Below are 23,578 nucleotides of genomic sequence, written 5' to 3' on the forward strand. Positions count from 1 at the left end.
ACAGGAGTACAGACAGACCTGGCTTCAGGATTCAGCTTTTGCAAGAGTTTAGGACAACTGTGGGAGTTTAGGGGAAACACTCCCAAGACTGCTTTTCTTATGCTGAAGCCATCGGGAAGTATGCTCTCTCTTCTTCTGGAACTGAGAGCGTAAAGTCAATGAAAGCCTAGGGCCGTTTGTAGCCATCTTAGTCGGCCACATAGCAAAGAGAATTGAGGGATGCTGAGGGAGATGGAGCCCTGGAAACTTCTCCTGAGCCTTACCTAAAGGCTCAAGATACTATACTTCTAGAGTTTGTCAGTAATTCTCCTCTCTCTCACCCCCTTTTTGGCTTAGCTAGTTTGTGGTAGGTTTCTGTCACTTGCAACTGCTAGAGTCCTGGTTAGCACTGTCAACCTAAAAAGCAAATTCACCTGTATTTTACTCTCAGAATGAGTTTATTGGGGAATAGCCAAAAGAATTGCAATTCAGGTCATGCATGCTATGGTGAACCATAGGCAAATCCAGAAAACAAAGGAAGGGAGCTGCTTTTATAGAGAAAAAGAGGGAGTAGGGAGGGGCTGTTCTAAAAGGAAGTCCATTGGGGGAAAGTAACAGTTTAGAGGGGCAGGGCCGGTCCCGTGGCTTAGAGGTTAAGTGCGTGCGCTCCGCTGCTGGCGGCCCGGGTTCGATCCCAGGCGCGCACCGACGCACCGCTTCTCCAGCCACGCTGAGGTGGAGTCCCATATACAGCAACTAGAAGGATGTGCAACTATGACATACAACTATCTACTGGGGCTTTGGGGGAAAAAATAAATAAAATAAAAATAAAAAAAAAAAAACAGTTTAGAGGGGCAAATGGCTTCGCATTGGCATTGGCTGGGCTATTGCTGGGCATGGAGGGAAATCTTCCTTCAATAGTAAAGTAGTTTTAGTTTCTGTCCAAGATGCAAGGATAGGTCTCTTCCTGTTTGATATAATGGACCATGTATGATAGGGTATGAGTGCTCCCCCTATAGGCCTTCCTGACTCCAATTTAGTTAAGGTTTCTTTTATTAATTTTCACAACACAATGTTCAAGTAAGTCTGATCTAGATCTTAAGTGGGCAGGAGATGCAAGTCAAATCAGAAAGGGTTTAGCATACAACCTGGCACATAATTGGCATTCATTGCCCAGAAACCACCATTCTCGTAGTTCTCTATACTTTTCCACCAAAGTACATATCACAATTTTAATTGAGTAATGTGCGGGAACTGTAACTTGCTCACTGTATTCCTTACATCCAGCACATGACCGAGCACAGAGCGGGTGATCAATAAGCATCTTCTGAATGAATGAATGAGTGAATAAATAATTAGGCAGTAACTAGTCAGTGGTTAAGAGCACGGGCTTTAGGGTGAGAAAGACTCCAAAAACGCTAAGTCAGACCCCAAACGTAAGTCCTGCTTCTGCCACTTTCTAGCTGTGTTAATATGGGTAAGCCACTGAAGCTCTTCTGAGCCTCAGTTTTCTCAGCTGTAAAATGGGGATGATAACGTTATCTATTTTATGGGATTGTTGTGTGGAATAAGTGAAAATATGTGTGAAGCATTAGTATAGGTATTAGTCTTACTGAACCAAGTGGGCTCGCCTCCTGGTGAGTTAAAACTCTACACCAGTGGAAGTTGTCTCACAAAGTAAAGTGTATTTGCAGCAAATAGGAGGCCATGAGGAATCATTTCCAAAGTCATGGCATCCCCGAACAAAGGAAAGCAGGAACTTTTATTTCAGAAGGGGAATAAACATTCAAAAGGGAGAGGTGGGTATTCACTAACACAGGCTCAGCTGGAAAACATGCTTCCACATAATGAGGCCTAAGCTCCTCCTGGAGAGATCTTAGCATTAAAGGTAAGGCAAAGGTCATGGGTGTAGCTCTTGTGGTGAGGCTTGGTCAGTTTCAGGATGGCTGGTGGCTATATCTCCTTAACATACAAAAGGAAAAAAATAACTTGGAGAAACAGTTAATTACTTCCAAACCCACCCTTGAGTTTCTGGAGGCGCCTAAGTTGGTGACATTAGTACAGTTCTTCCTAGCCAAGTACAAAATACATGTTATGTAAGAGGAAGACCAACAAGCCTTCCTCTTCATTTCCATTCTCTCAACCCACTCCCTCTACAACGACCCCGAAGCAAAACCAGTCATCGTCATTTCACAGAAGTAACAGGACCCAGGCAGGGGAAGAACTTGCTGCAGGACTGGGCGGTGACCGGCAGAGGTTCGGACCTGCTGGTGCTCAGGGCGGGCGGGCCTGGCGGGGACAGGCCAGCGGGGCTGCGGAGCCAGCGGCCACTGGAGTCGCCAGGAGCCAACCGGGGGCTCGGACTCAGCGTCGCGCCCTCACACCCCGCCCGGTGCGCCCACTCCAGCCGCTGGGTTTCCCCGATAGAGTCCCTCAGGGACCCCGCTGCTGCCCCGCCTCCCCGAACCCAGCCCCGCCTCCACCCCGCCCCTCGTCGAGCTCCTTCCCCCGGCTCGGGGCCCCTCCCAGTCCCGCAATCTCCCCAGGTGGACTCCCGCCCCACTCGGGCCTGGACCCCGCCCCTCGGCACCCCCGCCCCTCGCCACCCCCGCCCCGCCCCTCGTGGTCCCCCTCCCCCGCTCGGCCCCGCCCACTCCATGCCGTGGACCCCGCCGCTCCCCGCCCCCTCCCCTGAGTTGAGCCCCGCCCCCGGGCTGGCCCCGCCCCCCGCCCCACGGACTCGCTTTGTTCCGGAGCCCACGCGCCCGGGTCTTGGGAGCCGCTGACTCCGCGGAGAGGAGCCAGACCTTGGCGCCCCCACCCCCACCCCGCTCTCCCCCGGGACCTGGAGGCTGGCGCCTGGGGAGGTGGGAGGTGCGAGCGCGGCGGCCCAGCCCTTCTTTTGTTCCGTAGAACATTCCTTTGCTCCGGACCTGGAGAGGCTGCGGTTACTGTTTCAGGCTATGTTTCGGGAAACTGACACCACATATGCAGCCGAAAACCTGGCTCCTGCTGCCTCCTAGTTGTTGGCCTTGAGCAATTCCTTTGACCTCCCTGAACCGCAGTTTCCTTACTGGTTAAATGGGAGCCAAATGCTGATATGGAAGAGTCACTGTGAGATTAAATTAAATGCGAAAACACCAAGATGAAAAGCTGCAGGGACAAAGTGGACGTCAGACACTTGGCTTTGGAAAGTCTCCACTGATAAAAAGCTAACATGTATTATGTTCTCCTCCTTCCCCCGCCCCCATTGCACGGACAATCTATCATCTTCCTAAGGACTTTGAAACCTCACTTTCTCGGTAAGAGCCTTCCCTGCTCTCTGGCACACCCACACCCTCGGGGAGTTACCCTGCGCGCATTGCCGTAGTATGCAGTCACTTCTATTCAGATACTCGCGATTACTTTTTTTTTTTTTGAGGTATGATTTACGTTCAATGAAATGCACAGACAGAACTTAAACATGCAGTACTATGATTTTTGACAATTGAAAACATCCCCGTGACTCACACCTCTACCAAGACAGAGAACGTTTCCAGCCCTGCAGACAGGTCCCTTCCCGGTGAATCCCATCTCCCACCCAAGGCAAGCACTGTTGCCATTTTTATCACCCTAGATAAGTTTTGCTTGTTCTAGAACTTAATATAAATGAAAGCACACAGTATGTACTTTTTTGTTTTTTTTTGTTTGTTTGTTTGTTTGTTTAAATCTTTTTTTTTTTTTTAGATTTTATTTATTTTATTTTTTCCCCCCAAAGCCCCAGTGGATAGTTGTATGTCGTAGCTGCACATCCTTCTGGTTGCTGTATGTGGGACTCGGCCCCAGGATGAACGGAGAAGCGGTGCCTCGGTGCGCGCCCGGGATCCGAACCCGGGCCGCCAGCATCGGAGCGCGCGCACTTAACCACCAAGCCACGGGGCCGGCCCCTAGTATGTACTTTTTTGAATCTGGCTTCTTGCATTCAGCATGGTGAGATTCATCCATGTTGTGTGTATTAGTAATTTGTTTCCTTTCATTGATAAGTAGTCTTTCATTATATAACCCTACCATAATTTGTTTATTCATTTTTCTGTTGATGGACGTTTGGGTTTTCAGTTTGGGGCTAGTATCAAGCTGTGAACATTCTCATGCAAATGTCTTTGTGGTCCTGAGTTTTTGTTTCTCTGGGGTAAAGGAGTGGCATTGCTGCATCAGAGAGGAGTTGTATGTTTAATTTAATGAGAAACTGCCCAGCTGTTCTCTCAAGTGGCTGTGCCATTCTACATTCTCACCAGCGATGTGTGCGAGTTCCACTTGCTCCAGGTCCTCCTGAGCGTTTGGCATTGCCAGTCTTTTTACTTCAGCCATTCTCATGGGTGTAGTGTATCTCCTTGTGGCATTACTTTTTAGAATAATGACTCAATATTTTAAAAAACGGTTAATAACAAGCACACAATTCCCAAGGTACAATAGGCTCTGCAGTACAGAAGAGGCACAGGCCACTCGATTATTCTTCTAGAATGTATCATCCTGATGAGTAGCCTGTGTCTCCATTCATATTGAACTTTCTTTTTGACTATCTGTCTTTTTTACGCTAGAACCTAGGCCTCAGGAGGAGAGGGACCACCTGTAGTGTTCACAGCTGTGATCTGAGCTCCTCTCCAGTGCTAACAAAAGCCCAGTAAGTATTGATGAATGAATGCCAGGCATTGTTCTAGATGAGTCATATAACCTAATACATTATCACATTTTGATTCAAAAGAGTAGCAGAGTCCCTTTGGATGGACCTTGGAATTGAGTGATATCAACAAAAATTTGTTAAATGAATGAATGTTGATGAAGGAGATCCCTGGGGGATTCTTGCAAGCAGTACAAGCTGGCTTTTTTCATTTTTTTCTTTTCCCTAAACACTATGTGTCAGGCCCTGTGCAAACACAGAAAATAGACATCTGTTATTTTTGCTGCCCGGCATTACTTCACCCTTCTCGTAACAGGACCTCAGTTCTCTGGGTAATCGTCTTCCTCCACTCGGGGCACATTTCCATTAGCTCCAGGTGGGCATGTGACTCGAGCCTAACCAACCAGATCATCTCAGCCCCTTGGTAACAGGGATGTGCCCAGAGTGTAGACTGGACCACTGGAGACCAGCCCTCGACTTGTGTTCAAACTATTGGGCTAGAGAGCTCTCTTCTTCCTACGGGACTTAGAATTGTGAGGATGGAAGCCTGGGAAAGACAAGATCAAGGGAATTTATGGATGAAGTGAGGGAGCAAGCCAAAGGGGTGGGAGGGAACACTCCCAGCCTGAGGGAAGATGGGAAGAAGGCCAGTGCAGTGGAGGGAAGAGGAGGGAAGCAGGAGGTGAGTTCAGGTGGTCAGGCAGAGGCCAGTCTTGAGGGGCCTGGTGGGCCATAGAGAGGGATTTGGATAGTACTCTGAGAAACTTCTAGGTTTTGAACAGAGAAGTCATATGATCTAATTCACAATTTTTAAAGACCAGTCTGTGGGATGAGACTGGGAGTGAGGGGCAAGGGTCTAGGGAGAAGGGAGACCAGTCAGGAGGCTGTTACAGTCGTCAGAGTCGAGAAGGTGGTGCTTTGGCCTCGGGTAGTAACTGTGGTGAGAACAAGGGATTGGGCGTGGCTTGTTCGAGAATGGAGTCAGAGCAAGAGAAAGCAGAGCCTAGAGAGTTGTTTTTGATCACTTGGAAATGAAATGAGTCTTGGCTTATGTGCATTGTTTCATTAATCCTCAAAACAAATCTATGGGATTGCCACTATTATTAGCCCAATTTTGTAGTGGAGAAACCTGAGGCCTAGGAAGGTGAGTGAATTGTCCAAGGCCATACAGAGATTAAGTGGTAGAAATGGGATTCAGACCAAGTCACTAACCCCAAAGTCTGTGCAATTAACCCTACAGGACACTGCTTGTTAACTACACCCTTCCCCCCATCCTCTCCACCTAATATCACCTTACCGGCTGACGCTCAGTTCGTTTGGCTCCACCCTAAAGGAGGATCCAAGGCCTTTTAGTTCCATGGTTCATGATGAGCCCTTGTGCTCCAAAGGAACCCTCAGGGGTCAGAATCCTGCCCACCCTCTTTACATAACTCTCAAACGGTACCTATGCGAAATGAATGACATCTCCAAGTTCTCAAGCAAGTTCTTAGTATCCACCCTGGGTTACACATGGAGCATCTTCATGTATGTGAGAGACTCAAAGAGCACATATGTCAGTATCGGAGGCTATGGTGTGTGATAGGACTGATTTTCTCACAAGTGGCAGAAGCTCAGATCAAATAAACTGAAGAAAAATGAGACTAGAAAACTTGAAATATAAAACTTATTGGCTTCAGGTATAGCTGAATCCAGGAGCTCAGATGACACCTTCCATTTCTCTTGCTTTACAGGCTCTCTTTGTGGGAAATATGATGGCCTCCAGCAGTCCAAGATTTAGCTTAGCAACCTCAAGGGAAAGAGACAATTTTCTCCAATAGCTCTGGGAGAAAATATCTCAGGAGGACTCTATTTGACTCAGTTAGAAGCAAGTGCCCATTCTTTCCCTGATCCAATCACTGAAGTTAGGCAAATAGAATGGATATGCTGTTGGGCAGGACATGGTCATATGCCCACCCCTATCACCCAGGAATAGGTCTGTTAGAATCAATATCAGTCAAACCACATAGAATGGTGTCTCATAAAAATAGTCTTGTCCCCAAAAGGATAGGAAAGGAGTGCTGGGCAGGCCAATGCAACAAAAGTCTTCTTCAGAAAACACTGGCCATTCCACCGGCCCCGTGGCTTAGTGGTTGAGTGCGCGTGCTCCACTACTGGCGGCCCGGGTTCGGATCCCAGGCGTACACCAACACACCACTTTTCCGGCCATGCTGAGGCTGCGTCCCACATACAATAACTAGAAGGATGTGCAGCTATAACATACAACTATCTACTGGGGCTTTGGGGGAAAAATAAATAAATAAAATTAAAAAAAAAAAAAAAGAAAACACTGGCCATTCCATTATGACTTTACGTAGCTGGACCTGGGAAGCTGTGCCTACAGTTTGTACTGGAAAGAGGCCAGATTTGGGAGACAACCAGGCCTGAGTTCAAGCCCGAGGTCTGACACTGGCTCTTTGCGCCTCCGTGGCTAACTCACAGCATTGTTATACAGCAATGGTTCATTCTTGAGCTTTTGTGTTTGCTTCACATTTTAATTTTAAAGAATTTTTGGTGGCAACCTGGAGAGGATTAAAAGACCGACAATCACACGGCACAAATTAGAAGTAATTACAGTGCAATATGACCACTGGACCTGGACATTGCATGATGGCTACAAAATGCTCACAGGCATCCTGCTGGGTCAGGTGGCTTTCGTACCGTTTTACTGTTAGAAGAACAATTTCCTGCCTTCACCGTGTTCTCCTGTACTCAGAAGGCCAAGGTCTTGCATGTTACAGTCAAGACACAATCTCTCCAGGGGCATCGGAGAAATTGTTACACCTCTCAGCCATCTGTCTGCCCGACATCATTGTAACAGTATGTATCCTCAGCTGAAGCTAGTAAATGCATTTCACGTATTCACTCAAATTCAGCAGCCTACCTGTGAAGACTGTGTGATGAGCGACAGTTGATAATATCTGCGTGAATCGGTTACAACTCATTCTGTTGCCCAGCACAGAAAATCTCAAACCGGCTTAAGTGATAAGGGCATTTATTCTTTTGCATCAAACAAGGGCCAGAGGCAAGGAAGGCTTCTGGGCTGGCTGATGACTCTGTAATGCCATCCGAGACCCAGGTTCTGGCCATTTCTCTGCTCTGCCAGTCTCAGTGCTGGCTTCATCCTCAGGCCGATTGAAAGATGGGGCTACAGTTCCAGCACTCACTTCCAAGCATCACAGTGTTCAGGGAAAGAGGAGAGTGCATACCATTCTCTCTTAGGAGAAAACGTTTCCCAGAAGCCCTCCAGCAGAGCCTTCTCGGGGCCCATTGGACAGAATTGGGTCCCAGGACCGTTCTTGAGCCCTCACTGTCAAGGGGGTGGAGTTACCATGATTAGCTTGGACACATTATCTGGGCACGGAAGGGATGTGGGAGGTGGGGACTAACCACAACATCACAGACCAATTTAGGTAATGGGTGTCAAGGGCCTGGTAGATATTCAACTACAAATAGTTCCCTTCCGTCCCTGTCTCCTCGTGATACTGTGATTAGATGACTTGTGTGAACAAGGCCAACATCAACTGCCATGTGCTCTGGAGACACCAAGGTCTTTGACAGGGACCTGGTGAAGGCTCCTTGGTTGCAAGAAACTGAGCTACATTCAACCCAAATCAAACAAAAAGGGGGACTGTGGAAAGATTCAGGGAAACTGCAGGAAGGAGCCCAGTCTTCACGGGAATCACTGTACTTCTCTTCGAATGATTGCTGCTGCCAACCGCCATCTTCTCATCCCTAGACCCCTCCAGTCTTCTCCTAACTCAGTCCCCTCAGCCCAGTTGCCCTCCACAGCCACTCAGCAAACTGCAGCGGCCGTGGTCTTATTTTTAAAAACAAACGTGTTACTTCAGGTGAATCATCTTATACCTAAAATTCTTTTGTTTTTTTCCTTTTCATAATCTGCTTTTTGCTTCAATGCCCAAGACAGAAGCACTAATTGAAGAGAGGTAAAAGACTTCTATGGAAGATGTTCTTATCTGAGTTAAATAGCCTGTCAGAATTTTCATAATTTTTGGTGGGAGTGTAATTCAGTACCAGGCCTAAGGAAGGCAATTTGCTAATATCTACTTAAAATTATTAACTGTATATAACCTTGGATCAAACTATTCTACTTACACAAATCTGACTTACAGCTATACTTATGCATGTGCACAAAGACATATACAAAGAAATTCATTGCAGTTTTGTTTGTTGGAGTGAAGACTAGGTATAATCTGAATGTCCCTCAATGAGGGAATGCTTCAGGTAAGGTCTCTCCGTATAATCTAATACTCTGCCGTCACTGAAAAGAATGAGGTATAGCTAAATGTACTGCCATGGTGCCAGCTCCACGATGTGAAATAAGGAAAATGAGAAGCAGTATGCAGGGGCCGGCCCCGTGGCTTAGCGGTTAAGTGCGCGCGCTCCACTACTGGGGCCCAGGTTCGGATCCCGGGTGCGCACCAACACACTGCTTGTCCGGCCATGTTGAGGCGGCGTCCCACACACAGCAACTGGAAGGTTGTGCAGCTATGACATACAACTATCTACTGGGGCTTTGGGGGGAAAAAAAAAGGAGGAGGATTGGCAATAGATGTTAGCTCAGAGCCGGTCTTCCTCAGCAAAAAGAGGAGGATTAGCATGGATGTTAGCTCAGGGCTGATCTTCCTCACAAAAAAAAAAAAAGTGATATGCAGAGTGTGCTATTTTTTTTTAACAAGGGTAAGAAATATGTACATACATACTTGTACATGCACAGAATATCTCTAGTAACATAGTTCTTCTGAGGCAAAGCAAAAATGGGTAGGGGCAGAGTACACATTTTTATACTAACTGAGTTTTTGTTTAACCATGTGCACATATTACCTATTAAAATTTTTTTTTTTTAATGTTGCAGTGGAGGGCCCGCCCCATGGCTTAGCGGTTAAGTGCGCACGCTCCGCTGCTGGCGGCCCGGGGTTTGGATCCCGGGCGTGCACCGACACACCGCTTCTCCGGCCATGCTGAGGCCGCGTCCCACATACAGCAACTAGAAGGATGTGCAGCTATGACATACAACTAACCGCTGGGGCTTTGGAGGGAAAAAAATAAATAAATAAAATTAACACAAAAAAACATAATAATGTTGCAGTGGACACTGTTGATGCTCCAGATTCCCTTGGATTCCTTTTATTATTTCTGTGTGTGCCTCCCCTGGTTTCGGTGCTGGTGAGTCAGTTCCCAATGGCCCACCCCCCAGAGCCTTCTGCAGAAGATGGGACTCAGCTCTGGAGCCGCTTGGCCCTCCAGAGAGTTGGAAATACCTGGGAGTGTAGGTTCCTGCCCTCGCCCCACATCCCACACCCCTACAACTGTGGGCAGGACTGATCAGAATGGAAATGGAAAGGGATAATTCAGTACATGTGTGTGGTGATGGGTTGTAATTAGTATTTTGGTGGTGAACATGATGTACTCTATGCAGAAATAGAAGTATAATGATGTACACCTGAAATTTTTACAATGTTATAAACCAATGTTACTGCAATAAACAAAAAATTAAAAAAAAAAAAGAATGGAAATGGAAGCCCAGCTCCTTTGCCTCAGGGCAAGACAACTCGGAAGCTATACTTCTCCTCGGGAATTCCCAGTTTCCGCTAGGATCAAGCAGATGCTACTTTCCCCTCAGGATTTTGTCTGAAATCACAGCCTTATTTGCCCTCTTCCCTTCCCTGTCCTGCTACCCACCCCCCTTCCCCGTTTCTCCTGGGAGCCCTTCCTTAATAAAGCACCCGTACAGGAACCTTCATCCTGAGATCTGCTTCTGGAAAAACCCAACCTATTTGTTTATTTGCTTTTATTAAAACAGGACCTAGTTATTTATTTATTTGGTCATTTATTTAATTAAACAAGTAATACAGACCTTTACTTCACTGTCACTGTAAGAGTCAAACAAAACTGAGCACAAATCAATGATTAATTTCACAAGTCACGAGTCCGCTGCTCCCTGAGAGGGCAAACTGTGCTATTAATTATGTGTGTGTCCTTCAGACCTTTGACACTGTGTTTTCACTCAGACTTGTATTTTGTTTGCTTGTTTTTTTCCATAACTGGGACAGCTCTGTGTGTTTCATTTGGCAACCCGCCTTGTTTCTTTGAGAATCTGTCTTGAATGTTTTTCCATGTCAGCCCATCTAGACCTGCCTCCAGGGGGACCTTCCTGAACCACCTGTGACATCATGCTGCCCGCCTGTTTACAGCCCTTCAAGTAATGCTTCCCACTGCCCTTGGAATAAAATCCAAACGCCTTACCGCTGCCACAGGTGTGCCGTGTGCCGTGATTCGTCCCTGCCCACCACTTCTGTCTCATCTCACTCTTCTCCCCTTGAGCACTACACTCCAGCCACGCTGGACTCTCCTCAGGTACTTGACTGTGCCATACTCTTTATTGCCTCAGGGCCTTTGCACAGCCCATTTCTTCCTTCTAGAATACTCTTCCCCCTCCCTCTTTGCGTAGCTAACTCCTACTTATTTTTTTTTTTTAAAGATTTTAATTTATTTTTTCCCCCCAAAGCCCCAGTAGATAGTTGTATGTCATAGCTGCACATCCTTCTAGTTGCTGTATGTGGGACACGGCCTCAGCATGGCCGGAGAAGTGGTGCGTCAGTGTGCACCCGGGATCCAAACCCGGGCCGCCAGCAGCGGAGCACACGCACTTAACCGCTAAGCCACGGGGCCGGCCCTAACTCCTACTTATTTTTGAGGTCCCTGCAGAAAAGCCTTCCCTGAGGCCCCAGGCTGAGTGACATCCCATGTCATATGTCTTTATAGCACACAGTACTTTACCTTTGGAGCACTTGTAAATAATTAATTAGCATTGTCATTAATTCATATTGGTAATTATGCTTCTCATTAATGAATTAATTATCCATATGACTATCTGTTTCATGTTTTTCTCCCCCACTGGAGTGCAGGCTCCACTTGGGAAGGCCCTCTTCTGTCATGTTCGTCTGCATCACTAGTGACTAGCACAGTTCCCAGCACAAAAGAGGCTCAGCAAATGGTTGCTAACTGAAGGAAAGGAAGAACTGGAAAGCTGTCAGACAGCTTCTCTCTCCTTTTCCTTCTCTCTGAAGCAGCGCTTTCTCTTGTCTCTGCTTTGCTCTTGGGCCTCCTGGGTTCTTTTCTCTATAGAACAACATCTGCCTCTCACAGTCGCTGCTCTCCCATCACTTCAGCCTGCCCACAGTCCGGGCTTGCCCCTGGGCCAACCACGGTCCCGACTCTACATCAGGACCCTTCCACCCAGGAGCCCACTGCCAATGACAGTGGTCTGTGGGTCTCTTTGCTCAAGTTCTTGGGAAAGAGTCTCCCTTGGCTCAACCCAACAAAAGGATTGGTTTCCCTCCAGCCTGGGGTCCATCCCAGCCCTTCCTCTCTGGCCAAGACTGCAGTAGGAAGGACTGTGGGCGCCGGGGCCGCTTATGTCAGAAAAGGAAGTTGAATGTGGCAGGAAACCTGACTGGCATTTTTGCCACAAATATAAAAGGAACCAAAAATACAAAAAATACAAAGTGGTTATGTTTTCTGGTTAAAAAAAATGAAGGTGACAACTACTGCTTTCTAGACAAATTTTAGGTTGCTTCTTCACATTCATAGAGCCATTTGGGCTGTCTGCCCAGCCCTGATTCTCTGGGAACTGACCCCTGCCACAGAGAAGGGTGTGAATATGACCCCACTCCAGTGACCACAGCTGACTGGTCCAGGGGTGAACACCTGACTCAAACTGGACCAATCAGAGTCCTCGTCTGAGAATTTGGAATTTGTCACAGAGGTCCAGAACTGACCTAGCAGTTTAGCACCAGATGCTCAGGAAAGGAAGGAGGAGGAGGAAGGGGAGCAGAAGAAGATGGGCTACAGAGAGAAAAGAGGGACACAGACTTTCATTCCATAAATATTTATTGAACAACAGCGACATGTCAGGCACTATTCTGTGTGCTGGGGATACATCAGTGAACCATGAAAGCAAAAATCCCTGCTCTTGGAGGGTACATATTAGTGGGGGAGAGACAATAAGCAAGATAAATAAGAAAAATAAAGTCAGGTGGTGATAGGAGCTAAGGAGAAAAGCAAAATAAAGCTGGGAAGAGGGTTAGGATGTGTAGGGGCAGGAAAGGATGAGTATTGACATGTGAATCAAGGTGTCCAGGGAAGTGTTCGCCAAGATGATATTTGGGGAAAGATCTGAAGGAAGAGACTGAACCTCAGCACCATCAGTACCTAGACTTACACAGTGTTTCCAAACAAGCCGTGTGGTCCCTGGGGGAAGAACAATCCAGGGAGAGGGAACAGTAAGAGCAGAGGGTGAGGTGGGAGCATACCTGGTGACCATTCTGGCACGAGCAAAGTGGGCAAGGAGGAGGTAATGGGAGATGAAGTTAGAGAAGCCGTAGGGGCTGGGTCTGCAGCGCCCTGTGAATGAGGAAAGGCATGGGAAGTTTTGAGCAGAGGAGCCACATGACCTGACTTACCCTCTAAGGCGTGGTCATTACAGTGGCTGCAGGGGCAGGAGCGTGCAGACCCGTCAGGAGGCTACAGCAAGATTCCAGGCATGAGGTGATGGGGGCTCAGACCAAAGAGATAGCAGCGGTGGAGTTGATGAGAAGGGGAGGATTCTGGATATATTTTGAAGGTAAAGCTAACAGAACTTGCTGATAGATTGCAGAGAGGTGGAGAAAACAAGTCAAGAATGGCTCCAAGGGTGACTAGCAGAGAAACCAGAAAGGGCCCACGTGACTGCCAGAGGACAGCTGTAGACAGAGAGGAGGCCTTTACTGGTTTCTGGGGCCGGGGCCTCCTGCCTGCACATCCCGCCCTGGGAACCCATAACATGCATTCCTCTCAATCTGATAAGCCCTCCCACTCCCACCCTTTCTGCTTAAGCTAGTTTGAATGGGTTTCCATTAGGAACAACCGAAAGACCGTCCCCTACTGATGCCCCTCTCATGTCTCATTTCAGGGGCCTGAAACTTTGTTGTTCTTTATAAATATGTCTGTCCCCACCATTGGATCATGAGCTCCCTGAGGGCGGTGACTTTGCATCCTCAGGAACTAGCACAGAGCCTGGCTTAGAAAAATCACATTATTACTGCCAATTAATTGAAACAAATTGAGTCAAATGAAACCTTGGTCTAGAGATTAATGGACTCAGAAATAAAACACATCCTATGTAGAGAGCGCCTCATTGCTACCCCAACCAAAGCGACTCCACTTTTTCTCTTTAATGCATTGGACTTCCAGGCAGTTTCTCTGAAGAAAATGTTCTCTGGCTTAAAAAAAAAAAATTGAAAAATCACTATTTCCACACATGTTAATATCTGTTCCTTCTCGCTAAAATGAGAAAAAAGGTGATTGAGCTGAGTCTAAAACCAGCCAGGGCACAGCTGAGAAGCCACCTGATTTCACTGCAGTGGACCCTCAAAGTTTAGGAGATGGTAGAATCAGGTGGCTCTGGCCTAGGGCAGCAGGGCTGGGAGCTGGAGACTTGTTGAAAGTCTGTCTTAGAGGAGGTCGCCGTCAGATCCCTCTCCTGTTTCGTATACCACCAACACATCAGTTTCTATCTCAGTTTTCCAAAGTCGCATTTTGCCTTGAATTTATGAACGTTTTCAGTACTGGTTAATTACTTTCATGCTGTCTTTGTAATTTTGTGTGTGTGTGTGTGTGTGAGGAAGATCAGCCCTGAGCTAACATCTATTGCCAATCCTCCTCCTTTTTTTTTCCCTTTTTCTCCCCAGAGCCCCAGTAGATAGTTGTATGTCATAGTTGCACATCCTTCTAGTTGCTGTATGTGGGACGCCGCCTCAGCATGGCCGGACAAGCGGTGTGTCGATGCGCACCGGGGATCCGAACCTGGGCCGCCAATAGCGAAGCCCATGCATTTAACCGCTAAGCCATGGGGCCGGCCCCTGTAATTGTTTATTAAGTTCAACCAGGTTCTCAAAAAACATCAAATGAATAAAACCTATAAAAAAGACAAGAATAACCTTCAACAAGTCTGAAAAGTAAGAATTATTTATAAAAAATATTTATTTCAGCTATAAACTTGTCCCCTGGAAGCCCATGTACTTTGACATGAAATATCAGAAGTGGTATTCTGATCCTAAACAGAAGGGGTTGTAGCAGCTTGTATTACTTAGATTCATCATTTTTGATAACCTCATTTAATGTGGAGTTCAGATCTATAGGCAGATTTCTACATGCTTACCCAGGAGAGCCTTTTTTTTTTTTTTTACAACTAAGACAAGTAATACCTGTCTCTTAGGTTTCCCAGAAGGAATTCTTGATGGAGAGCTGCACATCTTTCTGTCTGTACCATCAGTCCTCAGATTAACACAGTGTTTCCAAAATATCTCGTGTTTCAAAGTGTGTATTACCACTTTGACTATTTCATCCCCAGCAGGTTGTTTTATAACTTGGGATCTTCTCCAGACATTTCTTCTTGGGGATTCTAACTGGTACCACATATATATAGCAGTTACTAGGGTCAGTAAGGTCATCAATCTACAATGAAAGCTTTATTGTATTGAACAGTTTTCTGGATTAATGCTCAGTCATCTGACATGCTGTCAATGTGCCTACTGATGACACAGTATTAGTCTAAAGTGACACCTTCCCCATTTCCATTGCTTCCAAATGTGGTGTTCCCCTTGGTCCAAAATGCGGTGGTGACTAGTTCCATGCAAGCCACTAAAATCAGCACTTTGGCAACTGCACAAAGGCATCTTGGTTTTAGCTATTAATTGTGTGAAATGGAAACTACCTTCTTGAGCTGGACTTGATACTGTGAAAATTAATCTCATAAAAAGAACTTTGTTCTTTATTTTGCATGTGCAGATGCTTTAAAAACTTTACGCTTTATTCTGTCAATGATGTTTTATACACATATAAAATAGTTCTTGGAATTAAAATTATGCTAATCACGATGAAAATTAGAACAGAAGAGTTGGAGATAAAGTTATGGGAATGTCACAGAAGGTAGAGCAAAATGACAAAGAGATGGAAAATAGGAGAGAAATTACCAGAAAATTAGAGGCCCAGTCTAGGATGTCTAGTATCTGAGTTTCAGGAGTTCCAGAAGGAACGGAGGAAACAGAGGAGGAAATCCTCAAAGAAACAATTCAAAGACTCTAGAGAACATTGGTTACCATAGTGAGACCCACTAAATTCCCAGAAAATAGATGAAAACCGGTTCATGCCAAGTTACATCGGCAGGAAATTTCAGAACAATAGGGACGAAAAGAAGATATTACAAGATTCCAGAAAGAAAAACAAATTTTCCGCAGCTATTAAATCTTGGTAAACAAGGACACGGATTCTGTTACTCTGCAAGAAGCAGTATGTGCAAGAATGTACTTTTTTAGGAAATGAGCAGTTTCGGTGAATTTGGTTGTTTTGTCTGCTCAGAACTACACCTCAGTCTTCTGGGAAATGTTCCTGGCCCTCTCTCCCCCGCATATGCCATGTGTTTCAAATGGTGCTCCCAGTCTTACAGGCCCGCCCCTCCCTGGCCATGTTATATCAGAGCCTCCCCCAAGATTGTCAGACCCGGAGCTAGAGAGAATGACTCGGACTTCCTGCTGGGTGGTGAAGATGGGAGATTCTACAGCGGCTGGCCACTATGACCCCAATATATATTTGAAGCCATGGAGTTCAGGCAGAGAAGCAGAGGTGAGAGACTTGGCAGTGTCTGAGCCCTTGGATCCAGCTATCCCTGAAGCTACTGCAAGCTGGACCCTTGCACTTTCCACGGCAATGTGAGTCTTCCATAACAAAACAAAACAAAAAACATTTGTCTGATCTGGGTATCCATCACTAGAAACAAAGACTTGTGCCTGATACAGAAATGTAAGAGGGCAACTATACTTACTTGGGTAATAATTAATAATTATAGCTGATATGTATTGAGACTAATGATTTGCCAGGCACTGTGCAAATGTTTTCAGCATATTATCTCATTTAATCCTCCCAATAGACCCTTGAGATGCGTCCTGTTATCATCTCTATTAGACAGATGAAGAAACTGAGGACAGAGCAGGTGGATTACATTTTCATAGCCTGGGATTAAAACTCAAGCAAATAAGAGACCATCAGAGACCCTCTCCTCAATGGGACATTCTCCGCCTGCCCACATGTCGCCTCCTCCCACTGCCCCCAGGCCACATTCAATCCTGCCCCCTTGCCCATGCTTTGTCTTCTGTAGCTCTGCCTGGCAAAATCCTATTCACGCTTCAAGACCCACTCAAAAGTGTCCTGCCTTGCTCCACTGTGAACCCCACATCCTCAAATGTGGATTATTTCCTATTTCCTATCCTCTTCTGTGTCCTCACGGCAGCTGCGAAATACGATGAAATTAAGGTCACAGACTCTGTTCAGATGAAGTTCACATCCTAGCTCTACCTCTGACTTGCTTGGACAAGGGTCTTAACACACCTGGACTTCAGTTTCATCTGTCAAATGGGATGAACTAGTACAGCTTTATAGGGTTACTGTGGGGATTAAATGAGTTAATATATGCACAAGTTCTTAGAACAGTGCCTGCTTTGTAGTGAGCATTCAGTAAATGTTAGCTGTTGTGATTACTAACATATGACCTTGTCCTCAAGTACCTTACTCTCTCTAAGCCTTAGATTCTTTACCTATAATGTGGAAATAACAATAGCCCAGCCTTGCAAGATTGTCATGCAATTTAGATCAGCTACTGCTCATCAAGCTCCTGGTATTATCATCAGCACACTGTGAACAGAAGCTGCTGCTGCCAGCAGTTGATGTCTCCATCTATTTTGAGAGTTTCCACAGTGTACTTTTCGGTGGCTCTGTCTCCTCCCCTAGGCACTGGCATCTCCAGGACAGATACCCTATGTGGTGATCCAGGTGGCTGCTCATTCAAGACTTCCCTCCCTGGCTTCCAACTGATTGGCTTCCCAGTTAGAAACTCAACGTTCAAGTCTGCTAGGTTCTTTTGTGTGTGTGTGTGTGAGGAAGATCAGCCCTGAGCTAACATCCATGCCAGTCCTCCTCTTTTTTTTTTTTTTTTTTTGCTGAGGAAGACTGGCCCTGAGCTAACATCTGTGCCCATCTTCTTCCATGTTATGTGGGATGCCGCCACAGCATGGCCTGACGAGTGGTGTGTCGATGCGCACCAAGGAGCCAAACGGGGGCCGCCAGCAGTGGAGCACAGGCACTTAACCAATACGCCACGAGCCAGCCCCTGCTAGGTTCTTTTAAAAATACTTCCTGACTGCATACGAAATATACAGATCCAGTCTCCTTATAAAAAATGTATGCATTGTAGCTAAGGCTAAAATCTGCCTTGAGCATCACCCCAATCCCAGCCCTTTCAGAGGTTACCACTGCTGTTAGTTTGATGCATTCGATGACTTATTTTTATTGAAGGTGCTCAGTACTTGGGTACTTCCAATCTGAAGACTCACATCTTTCTTCTATTCTGGAAAAATCCTCAGCCTTTATTTCTTCAAGTATTTGCTACACTCTCAACTCCTGGAACACCTGTTGGATGCACTCAGTCTGGCCTCCATCTCTTAGTTTCTCCCTCTTTTCCTTCTGGGTTGATTTCTAGTATTATCTTTATTTTTTTCCCCTGAGATTTGATGTATTATAATAGAGCAATAAAGAATGCTTTAGAGCCCAGTGACAGTTCATATATTCTAATATTTCACAACGATTTTGGAAAGCACATGATATTAATATTAAAATGTGGCAAAATAGAAAGTTTAATAAAGAAACAAACGTTAAAAGTAAAATGTAGTTGTAGGGGGCCGGCCCCGTGGCTTAGCGGTTAAGTGCGTGCGCTCTGATGCAGGCGGCCCCGGTTCGGATCCCGGGCGCGCACAGACGCACTGCTTCTCCGGCCATGCTGAGGTGGCGTCCCACATACAGCAACTAGAAGAATGTGCAACTATGACATACAACTATCGCCTGGGGCTTTAGGGGAAAAATAAATAAATAAATAAATAAATTAATTAATTAATTAAAAAAAATAAAATAAAAGTAAAATGTAGTTGTAATCCTTTTAAAAGTCTTGTCCATTTTGAAAGATGGACAATGAATGAAAATTTCTCAAGTCTGGAAAAAAATGTTTTTCACCAAAAAACTACAAGAACCAATTGCTAGCATTGGGGCCGGCCCGGTGCCACAGGCGGTAAAGTGCGCGCGCTCTGCTGCGGCAGCCTGGGGTTCACCGCTTCGGATCACTGGTGCACACCGACACATGCTTGGCGGGCCATGCTGTGGTGGCATCCCATATAAAGTGGAGGAAGATGGGCACGGATGTTAGCCCAGGGCCAGTGTTCCTCAGCAAAAAAAAAAAAAAAAAAAAAAAAGGAAGATTGGCAGATGTTAGCACAGGGCTGATCTCCTCACACACACACACACAAAAAAAACAATTGCTAGCATTTGTGTTTTAAATGCCTCGAGTAAAAGAGTAGGAGGTGAAACAGTTTTTCAAAGGCAGGTAATAACATTCATCTTGTGAATGTTAATTTGATTTACCCCAAAGTACAGTAGAAATGTGCCATTTTCTACATAGCCAAGCGCCCCCTTCTTCTCTAGTACACTGCTCCCCACCCGGCCCTGCCCCAGGCCTGGCCACCGTGCATAAGCACCATCCACTTTGCGTCACTTAGGAAGCCGGTGCTACAAAATGGCTGCTCAGATTACACTCAATAGCCCCGAGTTCGCAGGGCCCTGAAGGCCGGCCGGTACCAACCGCCTTCACCAGGAGCAAAGATCCTTCTGCAGCAAATGCAATTACTTTCCAAGACCTCCTTAACCTGTGACCCTAAGCATGTAAAGTCCTTTTATTGCTATTCCTGTTTACCAATTATGACTGTAATTTGTGTCAAGAGATTTTTTTCCAGATATGCTCAGTGTATTTCTATTTCCTAATGGCAGAGAACGCTGGCTGGACACCGTGCTGGGGGTTACCGTTTGTTCTTTTTATTGTACTTTTGTTTGTTATCCTTCAAGGCAGATCTGAGCAGAATTAGAAACACAGAAGTGGACTGCAACACACACATTTCTCAAACCGAGTAACCTCTGATCACGCATGATCTAACCGAGCCTGCCCCTGGAGAAAATTCAAGCAACTTTGGTGCTTAGTCAAGCACTCACATCGTGGTGTCAATTTCTAGCACAAATCATAACTCAACACACATGTACTTGGAAAATAAAAATAAAAGCAAGTCATTTCAAAATAATATTTTCTTAAATGTCACTTGATAGATTTTTATAGCAGATTCTATCTGGGTTATATTTTTGAAACAGATAAACTGAAAGTGTGTTCATCAACAAAATAAATTCAGTATGTGTGACCAATTTGTTTATGTTTCTTATGTTAAAGGCAGTAGTGAATTTATATTCTGCAATATCCAATCTGCATTTTACAGATATAGAGCACCACAAATTGTGTCCTAGAGTAAGAAATGTGGATTTCTTTGGCATCATGCCACACAAAAACCCCTTTTGAGGTACTTTCCCCAAATTAGTATTATGTAAATTTTTATTACTTTCCCAGAAAAATAGAGAAACAGTATAAACACACTACTCTTCTGGATAAAAAGAGATAACAACCAATTGCTCTTTTAATCTTTACTGTAAAATGATTTTTAAGTTGAGTATAATTAGATGTTTAGACATTTCTATATTAATTGCTCACTCATGGGACATAACTAAGTAAACCACATTAGACTCTTTTGAAAGCTAAACCTTAATGTTGAGGTGTTTTGCTCATCTTTTAGTATCCAGATTAAAATCAGTGGAAATGAAGTGGAAACAGACTATGAAAGAATTTATATCTACGAAGGTCTTAGGCCAAGTATCTTCTGAATGGCAGAAAAAGGAAATTCTGCTCATCTTACTAATTACTCATTTTTCACCTTGAAGTAACTACTGCTTTCTGGCTTATTTGTGGCACTTTTTTTGGTAGGAAAGGGTGTAAATAAGGTCAGATCTTATTGGTTTCTGTTTGCGGGAATGTTTTGACATCCTTTTTTTTTTTTTTTCTGTTAATATTGCAGGACAGGTTTCCTTAGGGCTTTCTAAGCCTTTGGTCTCTTGGCAACAGTCTCTGGTCAGATCACAGATGCCAACGGGTTGGGGAGGGTGGAATTCCACGCAGCAGAGGAGGCACTGGCTGTAGGAATCTAAGCAGCAGGAAGGCACTGCTTAAGCCTTCAAAGGCATACTTGGGTCAATTACTGTGTCTGTCAGATAAACTTGGGCCAACAGCTGGCTCTCCTGGGTGAGATTTTCCAGCTGAGTCCCACGGCCTGGGTTGAGCATCCCTTGCCTGAGGAAAGCCTTGACAGCACACTGAATTCTGGTTCCCTCAGCATATGGTCTTGGAGCAGTGGCTGCCGGAGAGATGGTGGTGATGTGCGACGATGTCTGACAACACAGTACCCTCACCTCAGCCCCGGACCCCCGTGGTCACTGTGATCAGCAGCTGCCCGGACACCTCCGTGCTGGAGGGAGAGATTCAGGCCACCTCCGGGCAGGGCCAGGGTTTTGTCCTGGCCTGCCTGCTCACCCAGCTCTTTCTCATGTCCACTTGTTAATTTGTATGCTTTTTAAAGTCGCTTGTAACCTATAATTATGGCCCCTTCCCCACTTTTTTTTTTCATTTTTTAACAGAGGTAAAGTTTCCATAGAAAGAAATCCTCAGATCGTAATATACAGGTAGATGAGTTTTGACAAAGGCGTACACCCCTGAAACCCACAGCCTTCTCAAGACAAAGAATATTTTCATCACCCTGGAAAGGTCCCTCATGCCCTTCTCTGTGAATCTCCCCCACTCCCATCTCAGGCAACAAGTACATCCCTAATAATAACACATAGGGAGAGTCTGGTCTTCTGATTGTTGGTTTTTTTTTTTTTTTTTTTGGTGAGGAAGATTAGCGCTGAGCTAACATCTGTTGCCAATCCTCCTCTTTTTGCTGAGGAAGATTGGCCCTGGGCTAATATCCGTGCCCATCTTCCTCTATTTTATATGTGGGACGCCTGCCACAGCATGGCTTGACGAGCAGTATGTAGGTCTGCACCTGGGATCCGAATCTGCAAACCCCGGGCTGCCAAGGCAGAGAGCGCAAACTTAACCACTACGCCACCGGGCCAGCCCTCTGGTGTTCTGATTTTTGCAGGTAGTATTATATCATAAGCAATTGTTCATGGTCGTGTATAGAAGGAAGTCATATTGACTGATCGTCAAGTACTTCGTGAATATTATTTCACTTATTTCTCACAACAACCCGTCAGGATCAATATCCTGCTTTTGCAGATGAGGCAACTGGGCCCAGAGATGAGAAGCTCTTAACTGGTGGCATGGGTCATATATGGGAGGCCTGCTAGTGGGATCCAAGGCCACTGGACTGCCAGGTTTGTGTCCCATTCTGCTCAAGTTGCCTCAACATAAATCCTTACAAGTGACATTTTTTTCTAAATAACGGCCCTGCTGAGGTGGGACAGAGGCAGGACTTGACTTAGAAGGTGTCGGAACCCTGGGTCTGTACGTTCCTGGGAAGGGCCCTGAGTTGACCGTGGTGTGCTGGCGTCTGCTCACCTCAGCTCCTGAAAGTAGGCTGTTCAATTTTCAGTGTGACGTCGAGTTGGGAATAAGCTTGAAATTAGCCACAGTGAGAGTATTCACACCAAGGAAACTGGCAAATGCTACAAACCAGAGCCATCTTTTCACTCCAGAGAGCCAGTTGTTGGGCCATTACCAGCACACCACTGGTAACATCCATCACACTGGCTTACCCTTTTCTGATAAGCTTTCCTACACAGCCGAGTGATAAAGGCACAGGAGACCAGGGTCTGACCTGAGTTTGGTAGCCCACTAGATGAGCGACATTGAGCTTGCTGCTCATGTTTGAGTTTCAGGTTGATCCTCTGTCAATAAGGGGAGGGGCAGGCCGGCCCTGTGGCTTGGCGGTTAGGTGCTCGCGCTCTGCTTTTGGCGGCCCAGGTTCGGATCCCGGGCGCACACCGACACACCGCTTCTCCAGCCATGCTGAGGCTGCATCCCACGTACAGCAACTAGGAGGATGTGCAGCTATGACATACAACTATCTACTGGGGCTTTGGGGGGAAAATAAATAAATAAATAAAATCTTTAAAAAAAAAAATAAGGGGAGGGGCGCACCAAGGCCTATCGGTTTAGGGTCCTGACAGCACATCTAGCCCCGGCTTTCTGATTCTTCCAGGCCGTGGGACGGGTTAGAGAACAGCAGGACCAGATAGGCTTTAATGGTCTCTTAGCTGTTAATAATGTAGAAGGCTGCCTGGTGAGACAGACCTTAATTCTTGGTTTGGCAAGAGAAGCTGCTATTTTAAAGATGCTGCTTGCTTCTCAGCCTAGGAGAACAGAGTCACCTAGGGGCTGAGCTGTCCAGGGAAGGATTCCTGGAGAGACCCCTAGTAGTCATGTAAATGGAAGGCTGGTTTGCTCCCTGTATGTGTGTGTGTGTGTGTGTGTGTGTGTGTGTGTGTGTGTGTGTGTGAAGGTACCCTTTGTGGCCTGACAGGAGCTGCTTCTCCAAACAGGTGTCTGGATGGAGAGAGGAAGAAGGAAGGAAATTTGTATTCTGGGAATGACCAGATTGAGACTCCCTCTCCCTACGCCTTCCCTTTGAGAGTTTGTGTTATTAGACCATCTCTAAAGGACCAACACGTCTTCTCTCTTTTTTATCTTCTTCTTTTTCCTTTCTTCTTTATCCTAGAATTCCTAGTAGCTAGTTGTTCTTCTTCCTTCTGAACCCACCTGTCTTTTTCCTCTCAGATTTGAAGTTAATTTAGAAAAATTAGAAAATACGTACAGGTAATTAGGAAATTAAGGTTGGCGTGGGGAGGGGGGATGACCACCCGGAATCCCCC

General features: G+C 45.9%; 1 long non-coding RNA gene across 1 annotated transcript; it reads left to right on the top strand.

Moving 5' to 3' along the window:
* Nucleotides 1–2,871: 2,871 nt before the first annotated feature.
* Nucleotides 2,872–6,432, top strand: LOC147914099 (uncharacterized). Its single transcript, XR_015555714.1, has 3 exons — nucleotides 2,872–3,281; nucleotides 4,557–4,639; nucleotides 6,367–6,432. It is a non-coding gene; the product is annotated as an uncharacterized LOC147914099 (long non-coding RNA).
* The last annotated feature ends 17,146 nt before the right edge of the window (nucleotides 6,433–23,578 follow it).

Source organism: Ceratotherium simum, chromosome 22 (genome assembly GCF_057802395.1).
Source record: "Ceratotherium simum simum isolate JZ-2026a chromosome 22, ASM5780239v1, whole genome shotgun sequence".
NCBI classification, from domain to species: Eukaryota; Metazoa; Chordata; class Mammalia; order Perissodactyla; family Rhinocerotidae; genus Ceratotherium; species Ceratotherium simum.